Source organism: Cornus florida, unplaced genomic scaffold (genome assembly GCF_030987335.1).
Source record: "Cornus florida cultivar Cherokee Brave unplaced genomic scaffold, ASM3098733v1 CherokeeBrave_3.0.0_Hap2_Chr03, whole genome shotgun sequence".
NCBI classification, from domain to species: domain Eukaryota; kingdom Viridiplantae; phylum Streptophyta; class Magnoliopsida; order Cornales; family Cornaceae; genus Cornus; species Cornus florida.
In genome coordinates this window covers 28,457,675-28,473,221 of record NW_026775573.1, presented here as the reverse complement: position 1 = coordinate 28,473,221, position 15,547 = coordinate 28,457,675, and the positions used below count along the sequence as shown (strand labels likewise).

The following is a 15,547-nucleotide window of genomic DNA, read 5'->3' as shown; positions in this document are numbered from 1 at the left end:
ATTGTTGCATACCGAGAGGAACATGTCTATAGCTCAGTGGAGGTTGTCATCACAATACCGGGCATTTCTTGGCAATGCTTCAACCAGCAACCGAAAATGTTTGGCTGCAAGATTACTACTTTTTGCCACAAGCATAAGAAACTCGTCCGCCAACCTTCCAATAGCAAGAATTGCTCATCCAGGATTATCTGAAACAGAAGAAACATAAGCTACCACCCCACTTTAGCAACAACTGCCGTATCATATGCCTCATCAATCTGACCATAGCTAACCAAGAGATCTTTGGCGCGACAACTCTCCAACATGAAGGTTGTTCTTCTTTCTAGCTTAATGGGTAATTCAAAATCAATTTTCAAAACCAGATCAATCTTGAGTAGGTGAAGTAGAAAATTGCAGGAAACTGAATTTTCCTCTATAGGAAGTACCCTTGTCAAACTTTCAATAGTAACTCTTTGCATCTGGAAGGTCATATATTTGTGAGTTAGATTGTCAAGTCCAAACTTGACTCGCGAAAGCCACTTCACAGTCCAATGAGCTATACACGATCCGACAAGCTAAGGTGAAATGTCTTCAAACCACCTACTGTCAACTACCCTTTGTGTGCTTGAGTTATTTCCATCATTGTAATCGAAACAAATTGCTTTGGGGTCAGTGCAGGCCTTCCAAGCAATGGCTTCTGAGCATATTTTCGAGATTTGCAACTCTCTGGCCCATGAGGTGACATATTCACAACTCCTTAAAATTTGAAATGTGTCTTTCAATGAAGAAAAAATCACGAAACTTAGAAAATCTTCTGTTTTTGGAATAAGATTTCCTAGTTCAAGATCATCACTCAGTTCGAAGAAATGTGAAGCACAGTATAATAAAGCGATCTTGTTTGCCTTTAGTCTGAATAAACCTGCATAGAATGGATGATTTTAAGGTACCTATATTGATTATTGACCACACACACACACACACACACTGATTATGGAGTTATTACCAGCTTTTGCTTCTTCTTTCTACAAATTGTGCAACCATACTCACATTGGCTGGAAAAATGACACAATGGTCATGCTTCACTCCAAAAACTGAGGCACGAGTGGGATTTTCTCTTTCAAGACTCTTTGCATCCATGGTAGCCTTCTCCTGCTTTGGAATGAGAGACTTTATTTTCTTTCAAAGTTTTGCCAGATACACTTGGTTGGTCCATATATAAATTTATATAGAGCTGGATGCAGAGCTCTGATGATTAATTTGTCACTATTATTCCAAGAAAGATTTAGCTGGGGAGAAATAAATTGGCAAGTGGTTTGCTCTATTCAATCCCCTCAGCTAACTAAACAATTTTCACTTCTTAACAAAATTACAACTTATGTTTGACGTCCTACATCACTCGGGAAGAAGTTTCTAACACTTACAACGGGGGTGCCTCCTACATGTGTAGACAAATTTTGAAAACCATGAATACGAAGGGACTGACAATAACCTTTTTAATGGCCTAATGTTACAAGTGAAACTTAACACCTAACTACTTGTACAAGGTATTATTTTACAATTCAAAGGTGCAATAAAGCAGTTTTGTGTCAAACATTCAAAATGATAATAAAGTTTAACATTTTATATCAAATAAAAATTATTTTAGTGAGATATAAATAAGTCAAGAGGCAGGGTACACATCATAAATTACTAAAGAAAGAGAAATTAAATTAAATTAAATGCATGTGGTATAAAACAGGAGGGGTTTCAGAATTGAAATTTGGAAGTGGACTTTTGATTAATTAAACCCTCAATCATTTCATGTATACCACTTCAAGCATTCCACAATCCAACAAATCCTAGAGAAGAATCCTCAGAAAAACTAGAAGGTTGCTCCTCAACTTCAAGAAGTCATTGAAGCTTCCATCCAATGTGGTTCAAGGACTAGGAGAAAGCTCTACAATTTTTCTTTCCCTTCTTTTTAGGAGAACACCGCGGTGAAAACAAGGAAACTGTAGCAAAGTGATTGCAATTTTTGCAACTTTTTCCTTGAAAAATATTTTACACATTGTATTTGGTTCTCAACTCCCAAGCGTCTAGATCATTCGCTCTAATGTGTTTTGTTTGTCTCTATTGTGGCTTGATAGGGTGATTTTTAACAAAATCATAATACTTAAGCCCACAAATCTGACCAATTTGTTGGGCTGATGTTTTAAAACCATTGATATTATGTTTTAAATCATCTTTCAACACAATATTTCAATAAAATTAATGTATTAAAATAGGAAATAATATGTTGAAATGCCAAATATTTGTGCAAAAATCTCTACGACCACGGTACCTCTTGGACTATTCATCAAATACTCTCCATCCAAATGACAAAGAAAAGAGAAGGGAAAAAAAAAAAGGCCAAAGCTCCCATTTCTATCATTTTATATCCCCTCCTACCTCATAAAATGAAATTAAAAACTTATGAGTAGACACCATATTGTTTAACTCGATGTTTTTGAATAGTTATGAAAGATTCAACTGCCTTATTTTGCGTATTTCAGAACTAAAAAAACCATTTTCCAAAAAAGCTTATTCCCATACTTCAGAATTAAAACCTCTTTGCATCGGTCACTTTATTCCAAAATTTCAAACAGTAACAAATATCACATTCTACTCTGAAGAACCACAGAAACTGAGAGAGCAAAATGCAGAAGACCCTTCAATTCAAACCCCAACCTCTCATCTCAGAAGCATTCCTTTCTTTCGATTCAAATAGCAAGATCGAGTTTTCTACGAAATAACAGCATCTCTGTAACTAGACCCTCCAATCTCTTTTTTTCCCAATCAATTCTCTTCACATTTGCTTTCACTTTCGAATCAACCTCTCACACAAAATCAAATTATATGTGCAAGAAATAGCAAAAGGCGATTTGGGTCACAAAGATCAAGAAAATTCATACTCGAATTGGTTGGTTTCGTTGCGTCAAATCTCAATATCTTACCAGAGCCATTGGGTTTGCTTATCGGAGAATTTGGAAGTGGAAAAACTGGAGATTAGGGTTTCCTAAGGGTTTTGGAGGGGGAGGCTTTGATGGGTGGAGGAGGAAGAGGAAGGGAAAGAGAAAGAGAAAGAAGAAGTTGGGATTTTTAGGGTTTCTCATGGTCTGGGGTTGTGGTTGGTGTTGGGGAAAGAAATGGATAAGGATGTGTTTTGGGGAGGTTTGGGTTTGGGTTTTGGTTTGGCTCTGTTTGCGGTTTTGATTAATGGGTGGAAGAGAGGGGCTAAAGATTGGATTTTAGGGTTTTGTTTTAGTGTTCTGTTGGTGGGTGTGGGGTTGAAGAGAGAAGATTTGCAGAAATGGGCTAAGGGTTGTAGGGCAATGGAGATTGTTAGGACAAGGAGGAGGAGAAGAGCAATGCAATAGAAAAGGTACTTCTTAAAGTATAAGTTTTTTTTAATATATATATATATATATATATATATATATATATATATATATATATATTTTAATTCATTTCTTTGTTCATTTTGGCAATCAGATTCTTTACTCTTTGAATTGAGGAAAACCCTAGATTTGAGAATTCTTGAATATAATAGACTGAAATTGGTTACAACATTGTATTGATTACTGTTGAATTTACATGCATGAGCGGTAAACTTTGATATCTTGAAACAATAACATTGGTGCTTAACCCTTTTTCATGCATCTTGTTGCTTCTCCACAAGCCTTGTCAACGTGTTTCTCACTCAACATGCATACATACTTTTGCTCCAACAATGTAGTTGCATTTACTATCACATGGAAAAAATAGACTTCAAATGGATGTTTATCAGCATCATCATCCTTGCATTTGTACCAAATGAGGGGGGTTCAGGCAAAACGGATGTTTATTGTAATACTTATATACTACATACGTATGTATCTGGTGCAAATGTGAGAGTAGGATTATGAGTATCTGATGCATTCTCAAGTGGAATTTGGTGGCTTGGACTAGCTCCATTGCAAAGCATATCAACAAAAAAATGGTCTGGTAATGCTTATGGGAGGTTTTAAGGACATTGAGCTTAGGAGCTAGCTTGTTGGTTCTCGTCTCATTACCCACCATTTGAAATTCTATATTTCTAAAGAATGTATAGGAATTTGCTGTTTATTCTTCAATAGACCTATGGCATCTTGTAGAGGCTAAGGAAGGTTTTTTATTTTACATGGGAAAAATTATGCAATACAATGTTTAGTGGGAAGTGTTTGAACCATGCATTACCATTTGTCTATCATGGTGTAGCATGAGATTTTAGTTTTTTCTCCTTTTTAGGGCTAAGTCATGGATTCTAGTCATGGCTGACTGTTGAACTATTATAAATATGTCTAATAAATTAATAATGTTGTGACTGGTTTATAGGTGATGTTTGTTTCTTTTGGGGGCTGTGATGTGTAATAATACACGTGTAAAATTTAGTTTAAAGAAACCTAGCACTCTAGGACAAGGCATCCACCACCCGCTGTCCAGCAGGACACTTTTGTCAAATAATTGTTTTTGCATTTTGCAAAAAGAAAAGAAAGATTCCTGCAGGATGGAACATTTTTATAGGCTTACTATGCATGGTTATGGTGAAGAAGCGATGAATGCATTTTAACTGTGATGAAATCACAACATTTGGGTTTTAAGTACAAGTGGACATCTTGTATGGTGGAAGAGCAAAGACAATTTACATCAATGAGAGGTCTTTTATGGTACAATGCCAGAGATAGAGCACTATATGGTTGCATGGTTGATTTTTTTTACCTGAGCAAGCGATTTTGGGAGGCAGAGTTAGTGAAGAAGATGACAATCTAATCCATTATTGTCATCTGGAATGCATTTATACATAAGAATTTTGATGTGGCTGACCAAGTATAAAGCTATCAGAGAGTTTGTGCTTCTTTCTGAGTGTATATATATATGCTTGGGTGTAGAAGGCAAGAAGTCAAAGATAGCCAGCGAGTCAGTGATGCATGAAAAGCTTGTGGGAATGCTTCATTTTAAATAAAATGCTTCGTTTATGGTTCTAATCTAAAGGGATTTTGTACCTTTGCAAATAAATGTATTCCATTTTTGGTTTTCAGCATTGTATCAACACAGAGGAGCTACATATAATATAAATTCAGGAAAAGATAAATGCTATACATTTCATGTCGCTCCGTTAGTCTGCAATATGCATGCTAAATTATTATTTGATATTGTGGATACTGGTTACAGAGGAACCCTTCTGTTTTTGTAGGTTGGTAATTGATACTCCATTACACTTTAACTTATATAGTGCTCCCTGAGTCTACAGTATGCATGCTAAGTTAATTACTATGCATCATAACACACCCACCCACCCACCCACCCACACACATTTATGTGCATTTCTTTGTATTAGACCATGGCCAGAGTTATTGAATACTAATGCAACTTCATACCTTTCTCCGGAGTACAAGTATCCTCATTTTCAAGAACAACACCACCACATAGAAGTCAATGAAATTTCAGATTTTACACAATGTTGATGAACGCTATTGTTTATAGTTTATACTTATTATGTGAATCCTCGTCACCCTCAAGGTGGGAAAGCTCATATATATGGGTGAGCAGCAAGATTGATTATTCGTGTTGCATTCTGTTGTCCTTTGAAATTTTGAATGTACATGATCAAAATCAATGTATTGATTATTCTACCTCACATTCATTTATCACCATGCAGAGAGTTCATCAATTTCCTACCACAGGTTGTATAGTGCAGTGATTTTTCCCACATTTCAAATTAAAAGGTTGAGTTCAAATTTTTGTAGGAGTAGTGTAGATGTGTGAGTATCTTATCAATTCTTCTTTTGTTAGAAAAAAAAAAAAAAAAAAAAAAAAAAAATCAATCAATTTCAAGTAGTGATCGGATCAAAAACTTAATATAGATGAGATTGCATGTCCAAATCAGGTACTGATCAAGATCAAATTAAGCCTGAGGATGTTGAAAGGTTTAAGAGGCTAACCGGGTTAAAGATTTCCTTTTGGATAGAGATGGCGCAAGGTTGCACCCTCTTGTGAAGGGCGATGTGTTATACGACGTGGAAGTTCAGGAGGTTGAATCTAATGGAATGTTGCCAATCCTTAGGTCTTGTCATAATTCTCATACAACAGATCACTTAAATGACGTCCCTTAGCCCAAAGATGGTCTGCAGCATGTACATGCTATTAAACCTATCAGTAGACTACCTTGTAATGGTTTGCCTTCGACACAGTTATATGGCTCCATTGCCAACAGAAGTAGACACCACGCTTGGGGAGCCACTTAGGCCAAGTATGATATTTCTTCCTTCTCATCCAACCATGGAATAGTGGGAAGACATTCTATCTGCAACCAAAAGTGGATCTGCACTTACAGGGAGTGCAGCAATGGGGCAGATTGGACCAGTTATTGGACTTATTGACATTGGGGAAAGTGAGGATTCCTACCTGTTCCGCATGTCCCTTCCTGGGGCGAAGAGGGATGAAAGCAAGTTTTTTGCCAGATTAAAGATTTTACCAATCACTGGATATCATTACTTTAGATGGATTTTTTTTTCTTTTTCGAAAGTTCAAGCAAACGCGCACAACCACTATATTTTGTCCCTACTGAGGCTTCAACACTCAAACCTCCCCATGTGAGAGGAGAGCTTATACCATCTAGACTAGTGTCCATTGGTAAAATGTGATGGATAGGGGCATAGCTTTCCATGGTAGTTGTTAATGCATAGTTATCTATTTTGTCAAAGTAATTTATTTTCAGGGCTTCTTTTTATATTGTGCATACTTGAACTATATTTATCTGAATAACATTAGTAAGAGAGATTATAAGCAGATGTCATTTTGGTTTTTGAAGTCCCTGCTTATTACAATGTGCCATTTTTTTTTTCTTCATAAAAATGAAATTGTTATTTCTGCTTTGCACTATCGCTTTTGTGGTCTCCCTTTTTTCTTTTCTTCTTTTCAATGATCATTCTGGCCCTTCATATAAAATCGCAAAATTAGACTATATAAACTGCCCTATGTTGTTGGTCTCAGTTCTATATTTTTCCCTTATTGGCTTTCACTACCATTGATGGAGACTACGATATGTTTATTGTAGGAGTACTATGTTGCGAAGTCGAAAATGATGGCAAAGTACTGATAAGGGGAGTGACAACCACAGGTGAAAAAACAGTTTCCAGGTACTCCCAAATGTTCGAAATGCAATCTCAGAACCTCTGTCCACCAGGCCACTTATCCATCTCTTTTAGGCTGCCAGGTCCAGTAGATCCTCAAAAAATTTCTGGTAATTTTGGTACTGATGGAATTCTTGAAGGAATTGGGATGAAGGGTCAACAGCAAAGCTAGTAATTAAGATCGTGTTATAGTCAAGAAACTTTTCACCCAAGCATGTAGTTGTATATATTCAATTAGAATTTCTGGTTTGTAAAGTTTCTGTATTTTTTCGTCCTGACAAAGATCTCGGTCCATGTTCTTGGCGATGCTTGAACCCTCTACTTTCACGTTGAAATGAGAGGATACCACTAGGCTACTGGCCTTGGTGGTAGTTTGCAAAGTTTCTGAATTTTTTTTGTCCTGACAAAGATCTCCGTCCATGTTCTTGGGATACTTGAACCCCTCTACCTTTCACGTTGGAAGGAGGGGATACCACTAAGCTACTGGCTTGGTGGTGGTTTGTAAATATTTGCAATGACCAAATTAAAGTATTGTAATATTTATGATATATATATATATATATGTGTGTGTGTGGTATATAATTAATGTTAAAAAAGAAAAAGAAAAAAAAAAAAAAATGGTGGGACTCACCATAATTGCTTTTATTGGCCAAAAGGCCATTATCACCTTATCTCTCTCTCTCTCTCTCTCCCGATCTGATTCTCTCTTCTCCCTTTCTGTTTTTTTTTTTTTCTTTTCTTTTTTTCTTTTGCAAAATTCAAGCTTCAATTTCTCTTTCATTCCTTGGAGTTTTTGGGTGCCGTTTGCGGCAAATTGAAGAGCTCGGTGAAATCTTCAAGTTGATGTAAGCAATTTCAGCTTTTGGCCACTCTAAGAATTTTCGAAAATTTGAACCTATTTGAAGGAATTTTACAAAATTGAGGTAGGGATGTTCTAAAACCCATTTCTTTGAGCTTTGTGAGTAAATCTCCTTTAATTGATGTACAAGCATGTTTATATTGTGTTAAATTCTTGAGATGTAATTTATATATTGTATATGTGATTTTTTTTATGTTGTAGAAAGTGTGTGATTATGTGATAGCCGCGTTGTTGAAATGATACATGCTTAAATGATGTTAATTTAAGCATTATGTATTTAAGTTGTTGGATTTGTATATATTAAAATACCATGAATTAGAAATGTAAGAATGTGATATTGTGTGGAAATTCATGTTTTAAACGTGTCTAATTGATGTGGATGATATGTATGAAATTTTTATATTGTCATAGCATTGAAGGAATTTCATAATTCATGCATTACCATTGGGAAAGTAAAGGGAAAAGTTTATTTTAAAAATAAATGAAATTGTTTTTGGGAAAATATTTTTAAAGGTATTTGCGAAAACCGGACGCCTAGGAGGCGCCTAGTGGTCCGTGTTGTTAGTGTAGCCTAGAAGGGAGTATGGTTGAGCTAACTAAGCTGGATGCGACGCCTTGGAGGTGCCTTGTGGTCGTGGATAGTTAGTCAACCCTCCATTTGTGACGCCTTGGAGGTACCTTGGGGCGGATTGCACTAACGGTTTGGAAGTTAAAACGGTATTGTTTCAGAAATGGGGAACGACATTGCATGGCATGGCATTGCGTTGGCATACATTGTATATTTGGTGGTAAACGACTTGCGTATGTATTTGTTATATCACCGCTGCTTTACTTGCTTTCCCCGGGGCATGATCCCATTTACTTGTATTCTATTCCTCGTATGGATTCACGGGATCGTAAGAGGTGTGTCTTAGACACTTCCTACTGAGCGATCGGCTCACCCCATTCTATTATTAACATTTTTCAGGATAAGAAAGGGAAATAGCGGACGACGCTCCTCCACAGGTTTTGACGGGTTAGTGGATTGTTTTTGACATATTTTATGGCTATAATCCCATCATTATCATTATTGTTATTATAATTATTAATTGTATTATGTACCGACATAGGAAAGGACGGTAGTGCCCTTAGTTGACCTCGGGTTCGGATAAGGAACTGATTAGCGATTCGAACCCTCGGGTTCGAGTTGTTACAAGTATTAAAGTTCTGCAGCATCTCCCTCTACACACAAATTCTAATGGCATGATGTTCTGAGCTTGATGAACCCATAACCCTTTTGAGTAGTGAACCTGAATGGCATTGATGTGGGGCAAAACTGAACCCTCTACGCATTCTAATGGCATGATGTTCTGAGCTTGATGAACCCATAACCCTTTTGAGTAGTGAACCTGAATGGCATTGATGTGGTGCAAAACTGAACCCTCTACACATTCTAATGGCATGATGTTCTGCGCTTGATGAACCCATAACCCTCGAGTTGTGAACCTGAATGGCTTTGCTTGGGTGCAAAACTGAACCCTCTACACACACACACACACACACACATTCTAATGGCATGATGTTCTGAGCTTTATGAACCCATAACCCTTTTGAGTTGTGAACTTGAATGGCATTGCTGTGGTGCAAAACTGAACCCTCCACCACACACACATTTGGGGCATGATGTTCCGACCTTTATGAACCCATAACCCTTTTGAGTTGTGAACGTGAATGGCATTGCTGTGGTGCAAAACTGAACCTTTAGGACAATGGTCAAGATATATTTTGTGGGTGGTTAACTCCTGCTTATCGATATGGATGCAGGCATTTGATAGATGAACAGAGCATACTGATCATCCTTTTTAATAAGGATTGTTTTGAGTGTTGGATGCCACTGAAGCAAAAACTCTTGGTATTTTGCAACCTTTCAACTCCTACTTTCTAAAGGATCCTTCATTAGGCCCGACCCCACCTTTGTCATGTTTCTCCCCCTTGCCCGTGCTCTTGTGCAGGGAAATGGGTAAGCAAAAATGTTTTAACTCCTATCCGGTAACTTTTATTTTCTTCTCGAAAGTTACAAGCAAACGAGTGCGCACATGCCCACAATATTGTCCCTACTAGAGCTCTGAGAGATTAGACTATCTGGGTTAATGCCCATGTAGTTCACTTATTATATATATATATATATATATAGAGTTCAGTTTTTGAATCCCAACTGCACATGACTAGGTTTTGCTTGTATCTAGTGTTCACAACCACTGAACTCTAGGACTGCTCAACCTCTAATAGCCTCAATAGAATATATATCAACAAAGGATCCGGGATGTATTTCTTCGTAGTTGAGGTCGAAAGGCTGCGCTTCTTCTCCTCCTCCTCCTCCTCCTAATTGAATAAAGAGGGCTGCGGATCCCAACCTCCCGTGATCTTGTCTGTGATGAGACCCTTATTCCATGACATGCTCACTGGCACTACCCGCTTATCAAAGAAAGATTCTCAACAAGAAGTTGTATGTATAATATGTGAAAAGCGTGGGCACAATGCCTTGTAGTGTTGGCATAATATTCTATACCCACGAACTCTTTAATCTGTATATCCATCCATTGATCCATCTGCTATTTGTTTCAATATATATCCATACACTTTCGATCTATTTATATAAAAATATGATTAAGCTCCTTGACAATGAGATGCATACACCAGTAAACTAGTCAAAACTTCTGCTCCAAACAAAACTATATCCAATAAACACCTAATGAGACTGCTGAAAAAACAAAAGTACTCTCTTTTGAACCAGTTCATAAATGTATGCAGATCCCAAATATTTGAGATCATTAAAATATAGTCCTAAACAGAGGAAAACTTCACATATAAGATTAGAAATAATTGTACAAACCCCCCTAGCTGTTTGTTCAATGAGGTGAAAACGACATCTTCTCTGTATGAAAACCGGTCACGAGATTTATACAATCACAATCACTTGTCCTACTCATTTTCGGTTCACGTTTTTTCACGGTTAAATTTTATTAAGTATTTAGTAAAAGAACATGCTTCAGATCTGAGGACGTCATCGTAACAAATGTTAGTGTAACATTAATAAGAAAACCTTTAGCCTTGTTATTCAGGACGGATAAAGAGGTTAAATCTAAATCCAATCCCCCCATCACCCTCAGTCAACAAGAGGACACTGCTGATTAAAAGCCTTTCCCTTCCCATATGATATACTTCATCTCAACATACCATGAAAGCTTGCTCTCCACAGGTTGTTCTTAATATCGGGCATTAATGCAAGTGCTTCATCTCTTGGATCCTCCCTTGGCACAACGTCGACCAAAAAGTCAAAGGCATTGTATTGCCGCTTCGATGTCGTTCTTTTGGAGTGTCCTCCTCTTATTTTCATCGGTGTGATTCCAAGAGCGCAAAGTCAATTCAAAAATGAACATCTCACATGCTCTGGTGAATACAATTAGTGCCTTGGCTGAAATCATTCTTACATCCTCATCAGCCTTCATGATCTTCTCCATTCTTGCCAAGGGAAGGCTATGGTTCTTGAAGTCAGCAACTTTCTCAATTTCTTGGTGTTGGCCTGCCCAAAAATACTGGAGTTGTTGTTGCAACTGCTGTTGCTGCTGCTGGTAAATATGCTGATAGGCAAGATGGTGCTGTGCAAGTTGAACCCCAGCTGGCTGACCAGCAGGCCTGCATGTTCCCAGCAGATGCAAGAACAGATCCTCGGACAGGTGTCCCAGTCATTTGCTTTTGTTCATACGAGTTTTGCACTATATGGCAGAGCTGCAGTACTGACAATTGCTGATCCATTCTGTCTTTTGTATTTTCATAAAAACAAAAAGAAAATAGTAATTCAGGGGGGAAAAAAACAAATACAGGCCAAAGTTCTTCAATGGTTAATAACAGGACAAAATTGAACATGTAATTAAGTAGTAGAAGTGGAATGATATAGCATTTAAACACGAATGTGTTAGCAATATCATTGCTGCAAAAATCTGAATTTAAACTCCCCTCAATAAAGTATTTTTCCAACTATTTGGGCCGGCTACTGGCTGTATGAATCTTCTTTTGTTATTGACAGTAAAACGTTAATCTCAATTAATCACATTCTATCATATTTTTCCTTACCATTTGTAATACCCCTAATTTTAAAAGGATAATATCGGCATTTTAATTATTGCTTTTGTGCATTTTTGTTTGATTATTTGATTAATTGCTTAATTGTTAATTGTTTTAATTTTTGTTTGATTATTTGATTAATTGATTCATTGTTAATTGTTTTAATTATTTGTTTGATTTGATTAATAGATTAATTGGTAATTGTTTTAATTATTTATTTGATTAATTGTTGTTTAATTGAATTTTGTATTTTCTTTTATTGTATTAAATTAGTGTAATGGTTATAGCTTTAAATTAGAATTCACGTTTTGGCCGACTTAGCTTACACATTTAATTAGTATCTTTTCCTTCTCGGATTAAAATTAGAATTAGGGTTTTAGTTTAACTAAGCCTATAAATATATTATTACGGTGGCTTAGGGTTTTAAACACATAACCATAGTCTGTTCACGTAAAGAGAGGGTTGAGAGAATAGAGGCACAGTTAGGGCTACCAAGAAGGAAAACAGAGGGGACTAAGGATGTTGATTGTGGATTTGAGCCATAGCAGTTGGAGGTTTGACGGTATTCAGTATTGCCAGAAATTTAGAGACGACGCCGAGATTTCATAACTGAAATCACAAGCAAGTTCTTTTCTTTCTCTCTCCCCTTGGCCTGTGTTTTGTGCACCTAGATAGGCTCTAGGAGATTAATTGAACATTAATTGAATCTTGCATGATTATTATATGTTAAATTGATTATCTATTGTCTGTTGAATTTATCTGAATTAATTATTGCATGTATGGAGTTTATCGTCTGTTTTTAGCATAACAAGTCGCTACCGTTTTAATCATTGTTGTTGAGTCTTACTGTTATAAACCAAGGTCTAGAATAATACTAGATGAGATTTAAGATCCCTAGGTTCAGTTTAGATGAAGAACGGTAAGGTTGGAAGCAGTCGGAGACAAAGCAGGCGGTCGGAAACAGAGAAGGATTGGACTAGAGGCTCTCAGAGGGGGAGAGAGCCAGCTCCATGGAAGTGGGAGCCGGCTCCCACACCCTTAGAGCCGGCTCCAAGAGGCATGGAGCCGACTCCATGCATTAGGGAGCCTGCTCCCAAGTTCATAGAGCAGGCTCTCTCAATTTTACACTTTCTGGAATTTTTTTGATGCACTGTTTGACACTGTTTGAGGGTTTGAACTATTCTGATTAATTCTGGGACTTCACAGAGGGATTAAGTATTTAATTTTGGGTGTTATTAAGACCTCTAATTGAATAAGCTTTACCTCTAAGTTAATGGGACGAGTAGTATAAAATTTATGCACTTTTTATGCTGTTAACGGATGGAAGGAAATTAATTGCTTAGGTTAATTTTAGCAATTTAATGGGATATAGTATATTTATAAATCTTATTTTTGATGCATGATAGGGTCATTTATTTATTAGATTTGATTTATGCATACTCTGGATGTTAATTGTTGAAATATTAAACTCTTTTCTGCAATTACATGGATTAACGTTCGGATTTTAATTACTGAAATATTTAACACTATTTTGCAATTATCTGGATTATGACTGTAAATTGCTGAACTATTATTTGTGTTTTGTAATTTACATGGATGTTGAGGATTGTATGCATCGGTATGGGACGGTGGCATACTAGGAGTGGTTTAGCTCAAAACGCTAAGACCTACCGTATTGGAATAAGGGAATGGATTGTAAACATTGAACCCTACTTAGATTTAGGTCAGATCAACTGAGCAAGTTGAGTGACTGCATGGATTAACTGTTGTATGTAGTTAAGTCATATCAACTGAATAAGTTGAGTGGCTATCTGGATTATGAACGGTATGTCAGATCAGTGAACAATTGAATGACATACTTTGGTTTAGATCGGACTTTAAATATATGATTATGATATCACGAGATGAGCTTGAGTCTCAGGCTCGTAGATTAGGGTGCATATATGCAGTGGATGAGTAGCTGGCTATTATAGGTTGAGGTGTACCCTGTTAGGTTTAGGCACTTGTGCCTATCTTTGGGTGCGTTTTTGCGTGTTGCCTTCTATTCAGGTTGAGACCCCTTTGTAGTCCAGTGAATGTCCCTTAGTGTAGATATATATACTTATAGACTAGATATTGCGAGATTTCTAGGATGTATCTACGTATCGGGTCACTGTATATATAGATTGCAGTTGGATTAGAACTTGTTCATGGGCCTGACCCACTCTTATAGTCTTTTCAGGTACCGGACGGTTCCAACCGTAGAGCTTGATCATGCGTATCGAAGACAGACACTCATTCAAATGTTTACTTATGACTTTTCTCTATGTTTTAGTTTAGGATTTTATTTTCAGTAATTCGTTTTCAGTTGTACTTATGTTTAGGGGTCCACTAGAGGGATTCCCGAGTTGTACTCATGGAGGTTTTGGAAAGTTGGAGTATATTTTTATTCTTTATCATTATAAGGATTTTATATTAGTAATTTCTTCAGTTTTATAATTTTTATTTCTTAAATTAATTTTTTTTTATATTCTGTGTTCGTTTATATATTGAATGTTTGATATTTTCCTCGGGTTTGGACTTGAGCCTGATCAACCCATGTCTCATATTTTAAAGTATCACACCATCAACTCATTAATTTTAGTCCCCCTTCCCTAGTATTACCCTCAACAAAAACCACCTCATTTTTCCTAATCAGTACATTTATAGACCATTGTTGACTTATCAAAAAAAAATTATAGACCATTGTTGCCCATGGCCGACCATCTCATTTTACCTCCAATTAGCACTACTACATCAACCATCTCACAAAAACATTTGCAATCCTGACACTCATTTTAAGAACTTGTTTTTGTCCGTCCAACATTCTGCCCTACAAGTATAGCTAGTGTAATAGTTGAACTAAAAAATTTTCCTTCAAATTTTTAGAGGTATAAGGAAATGACACAAAATGCCAGAATTACTCCTCCATTTCACCCATCCTGCTTTATATATATGATTAGCGCCATCTCCAATTTCTCCATCTCTATGCATAATCGAACCTAGATAACAAAAATGTTCGCTTTTTGGTGTTTCTGGACAATTGATCTATTCTAAATCCCCACTTGTATATCCAATTTTACAAAAACATATTAGATACGACATAGTTACCGGACACGAACTTTTATCCAAGTTGCATCAAGAAAGATACACACACATATTAGGTTTAGTCTTACCTTTTTTTACTCAGTTCCTCTCCAAACTTCTAGTTAGCACTTATCGCTACTCTAGTTGCCTAGTTTCATCAATCAAAATGATATCATAGCATAGCATACATGATACATCATGAAACGTCATTATTTGTTTTATTACTTCATCCATACCTAGGGAAAAAAAGATATAGATCCTTTATGTAAACCTATAATAATTGAGAATCACTTGTTTATCCCGCATTTCTTCTTACCACGACCATCGTCTC

At 36.6% G+C, this 15,547-nt stretch overlaps 1 long non-coding RNA gene across 2 annotated transcripts; it reads left to right on the top strand.

The window, feature by feature from the left end:
* Positions 1-2,314: 2,314 nt before the first annotated feature.
* On the top strand, positions 2,315-14,546 carry LOC132300097 (uncharacterized). 2 transcript variants are annotated; one of them, XR_009480286.1, is made up of 4 exons: positions 2,315-3,379; positions 7,073-8,071; positions 8,975-9,022; positions 14,324-14,546. It is a non-coding gene; the product is annotated as an uncharacterized LOC132300097 (long non-coding RNA). The 2 variants fall into 2 exon arrangements; XR_009480287.1 differs by having other exon boundaries at positions 2,320-3,379; positions 7,073-7,993.
* The last annotated feature ends 1,001 nt before the right edge of the window (positions 14,547-15,547 follow it).